Here is a 4,675-nt window from a genome sequence, read left to right on the forward strand (position 1 = left end):
ACTTAGCACCTTTTGGCTTTGTTCCAGTTTCTTTGCCTGCCAACCCTGATTCCTCAGCTCATGGTCTAGATGGCTCACAAATTTCCATATTCCTATGGCTTCCTTGACTCCAACAGGTACTTAGTTCAGAACCTTAAAATGGACGAGTTGGCCCCTTACTCCTAAGGTGACCAGTAGCGTTTTTGCCATGACATCTACCTTCCCCCAATGGCTAAGCTGTCTGAAATCCCTTCCTTATGGAAGTTCCTTTCTCAGTATGTACCCAATTTCCATTAGCGCACAATGAATATAGCTTACTCAGCCAAAGAAATACAAAAAGCTTCGGTCAAGAGTTTTGAAAACAGTTATTTAAGAGTTTCACAGTTCACCCGTTCCACAGATAGTTCAGCTCATGGCTGATAGTTTAAACATAATTATTCTCAACTGAGATCACATAGACCCGAGATTCAGTCAAGAGATAACGATTGGAACGAAGAGAAAAACACTTATATTAATTTAAAAGACAGTTTACAAAAAGAAACAAAAAATGGAGAAAGATGGGTAATTGCTCGTGAGGAGTCTTGATGGTTGTTTACAGAGAAGGGAAGAGGGGTTGTCGCTTAACTATAATTACAACTGAAAATTAAACTAAGTTACTAACTACTACTAAGTGATCTCTTCCTTTCGGACTGCAAACCCTCCAGGATTCGATGATGTTTTTGTGTGAGGGAGGTCCTATTTATAGCTGGAAGAGGAATGGCAAGGCTATAATTCCCTTGGAGCTAGTTGCTTGAATGAGGGGACGGGACGGTGGCAGCAGAGTGCAAAGCTTGCGTGAATTGCTGAATGGAACAGGGTTTGGTGATGATTAGCCGTCGTTTGCAGGCCTTCCCATGTTTTGCTTCTGTTTTCAGCCAATGAGAACTCTTGATTCTCTGCTCTTCACGTTTCCAGCTGCTCAGTTGGTGCACCGCCTTGCTTTTTAGAAGTCTTTAACTCTATGTTACCTGCAAAGTGTACAGAAGCATTAAATGAATGGAGCAGGTGCATTAAATGCGTCTCAGTCCGTTCCCCTTTTAATATATTTTAAAGCAATACGTTACCATCCGTTCTCCCACTGTGTTTTTGTCACAAATGTGTAAAACAAGTGATTTTCATGCTGAAGTTGCTCATCAGATGAGGGAACGTATGATATTTTGCCATCAAAATGGGCTTAGATGGGAACGAATTTACGTCCCATCACCAACCATTGTCATGGCTGAAAATTAAATATTCAACATAAATTGATAAATGAAAAGGGAAAGAAGAAGAAGATGAAATAGATTCTTGTAAGACTCTCTCTCTGAGCACCACCATCGTCTCTCTTCAATAGAATATGGATCTCCAACTCTGTCATTAGCATCCTATATATATACCTCGCTTCTTTCTTCCAAAAATACCCTTCAGACAACACGTTCTGTTTTCTCGCAAACCGGTGCGGGTCTGCGCCAGTGTGGCGCCAGTCCGCACCATAGTTTTGTCATTTGTAAAAACACGATCCTGTGAAATCGTAAACCGGCGCGGGTTGGCGCCAGTGTGGTGCCAACTTGCGCCAATTCTCTGGAAATTATACTGAGGAGCACGGCGCCATCTTGTGCCAGAGTGGCGCCAGTTTGCGCCAACTTTCTGGAATTTGGCCCAAGGTTCACCCGTGTGGAGTCACGTCAACAAGCTTTTTACAATTTTATAGTTTTCACTTCTTCTACCTATATAAATACAACCAATAGGTGAGAAATATCATTGACATGGAAAAAATCAATATAGTAAGCAAATATGTATATAAATTGCTCTTTTATGACTCAATTCTTATCAATTTCAGCTTAGAAATCTACATCTGCCAGAGGTACATCAGACATATTGGGATCTTGATCTAGACAGGGGTAGAACACCAATTCTTGCATAATCTAGACATAGGCTTGTGGGAATTGCAAACTTTTGTAATTCATCGCACTTAAGGTTTAATCTAAAAGAAATTACTAAGACATTAGGGTTCCAATTAGGTTAAAGGATTAAAGAACTAAGACATTAGAATTTAACCAATTAATTCTTGGACGATGAATTGTTTGAAATAATTAGGATAAAATATTGTTGAATTGAATTAAATCATTTAAGGAGGATCAGAGGTGAAATAAACCCTATCTACAGCTTCCATTATTGATTTTTAATCCATCTTTTATTCGTCGCACTCTGTTCTTGCGTTCGTTATTACTGAGTAGTCATTAATTGTTCCTTTTATAATTTTCTTTCATTCAGTTTAATCATTATTCTTTTCAAACCAATTTTTGATTCATTCAAATTAAAGGGAATAGTAAAAATAGTGTTTGAAGTCCCTGATCCTCGTGGGAACGATATCTTTCTCATCACTTTATTACTTGTTCGACCGTATATTTGCCGTTAGCGCAACAAAGCATAACAATTTTCTCCTCATCCTCTAAATCATCATTAGCCTCCTTGGACTGAGCTTTAAGAGCTATACCTTTATCTTTCTTTCTCACATCCTCCTTCCTATGAGACTCCAGATGCATCTTATAGGTCATCAGGGATCCTGCTAATTGCTTCAGGTTGAAGGTTTTGAAATTCTTGATCTCTTGCAGGGCAGTGAATTTTGGCATCCAATCTTCTCTTGGGAGACTTCTTAGAATTTTTCTGACCTGTTCTTCAACTATGATTTCCCTGCCTAAAGCACTTAACTCATTTACAATATTAGTAAAGCATGAAATCATATCGTTAATTGACTCTTTTGGTTTCATGAGAAATAATTTATATTGACGCATTAAGAGATCAATTTTAGATTGTTTTACCTCATTGGTTCCTTCATTAGTTACCTCTAGGAGATCCCACATTTGTTGGCAGTTTTTCATCCCATTACCTTGTTGTACTCTTGTGGTCCAAGGCCACAGTGAAGAATTTTCTTGGCTTGTGCAATGAATTATAGCTTTTTCAAATCTTCATCAGTATATTCAGCAATGGGTTTGTGTATGATGTTTCCGTTTTCATCCCTCTTGTGATCTGGAGGACCCAACAACAATAGCTTATAAGTCTTTCAAACAAATCTATAATAAATGATTTAACATTTGACTTTGTCCATACAAAGAATGTGTTGGGCTCACCAACAATAATTTAATTGGTCTCCTTTGATCAAATCAATGAAGTAGAATTAGAAGCTATCTTTTCGTCTTTATATCTAAAAGCACAATAGAAATTGGGGTGAGTTTGTGACTCAATGAATGAGCAAATAATGAAGATTATAAGAAAGAAGGCTATGTACATGTCATGGTTTGAGTGAGGAAAGCTCCAACTTGGTTAGTATTTGTAAGAGCTTAGGGAGTTGTTAGCTTACTCTTAGAATGCAATTAGGTCAATAGTTAGTTGATATTAGTTGTTGCAGGAATATAGCTATAAATAATATTGTGTATGTGCTCATGTGAATAACTAACACTTAGAATTCTTGATTTTTATTCATCAAATTCTCTTTTCTCTTTACGAGTTCCCACTCTCGTGATAGTACAATAATATAAAATTGTACTTAAATCAAACGGTAAAGTTGAAAAATCCTCAAATCTTTATTTTTGCCTAAATCGATTCACATTTATAAGTAAAAACTTTATTAAAATAATATGCTTGTTCAGGGGCTTGGTTTACTTGAACTAAAATATTCCAATTTTTCCTATTGAGTTAGAACTAATATATCCTTTATAAGTGGTTTGAGCTGCTACACTTGATGAACAATTATATGCTATTGCCTGTTACATGTTCAGAGTTTTGTATCTGTCTATTATAGTTAAAGTAGATATTCTGTTTCCTGTCTAAATTTCTTTTAATCAAAGTTGGAAACATCACCAACAAGAGGAAAGTAGGGAAATAGGGGCAACGGAGGCAGAGGAAATGGGAACAGTGACCATTTTGCCACTGTTGGTAAAAAAAATTACCAGACTGTTACGCTAACAGTAAATTTTGCCAAAATGTCACGTGGCATATTTCGCTACACTATGTAGCGAAATATGTTTGCAAGTAATTCGCTACACAGTTGACGTGACAGTTTGATAATTTTTTTTTGTCAACAGTGACACTTTAGTCACTCTTCCGAGAAAATGCAGGGACATGAAGCAATATGCACTTTTCAAAAAATGAAGTACACGAAGTTGAGGGAAAAAATTAAATAATCGTCGCCTGAGAGATTCGAACTCTCGCGGGGAAACCCCATGTACTTAGCAGGCACACGCCTTAACCACTCGGCCAAAGCGACTTTGATGCCTTAGTTTACGTACTAAATATATTTGTCTCTCTTTATGTAGATTATGGGCCTATCTTCAATCGCTGTTCAACCTATGACAGGCCTTAAACCGTCACCTACTGTTTCTCTCATGAATAGAAATGACTCCAAGTCCAAGAATAGACAGTAACATCAATTACTTTCTGTTATCATTTTCAGTTTCAACCATTTTTTTTAAGGATTTTTACAATATTCAATAACAATAAGTTTGGCCCCCAAAATAGGAAATAAAAAACATATATTTCCTTTTTTCTTTTTTTAAGAAAATCTTTCCCCTAACACTTTTTTTCATTCCAAATTAATTCCTAAAGTTATTAAATAAGCACAATATTTTTATGAAAGCCAACTTTATTAGTGTAATCAACTTAAATGACAAAACTTTTT

At 36.5% G+C, this 4,675-nt stretch overlaps 1 non-coding gene across 1 annotated transcript; it reads right to left on the reverse strand.

Moving 5' to 3' along the window:
* Positions 1-4,182: 4,182 nt before the first annotated feature.
* On the reverse strand, positions 4,183-4,264 carry TRNAS-GCU (transfer RNA serine (anticodon GCU)). Its single transcript has one exon. It is a non-coding gene; the product is annotated as a tRNA-Ser (tRNA).
* Between the last annotated feature and the right edge of the window lie 411 nt (positions 4,265-4,675).

The sequence above is a fragment of the Gastrolobium bilobum genome, unplaced genomic scaffold (assembly GCF_033153095.1).
Source record: "Gastrolobium bilobum isolate Gb01-03AN ecotype WA unplaced genomic scaffold, APGP_CSIRO_Gbil_v1 utg15602, whole genome shotgun sequence".
Lineage (NCBI taxonomy): Eukaryota > Viridiplantae > Streptophyta > Magnoliopsida > Fabales > Fabaceae > Gastrolobium > Gastrolobium bilobum.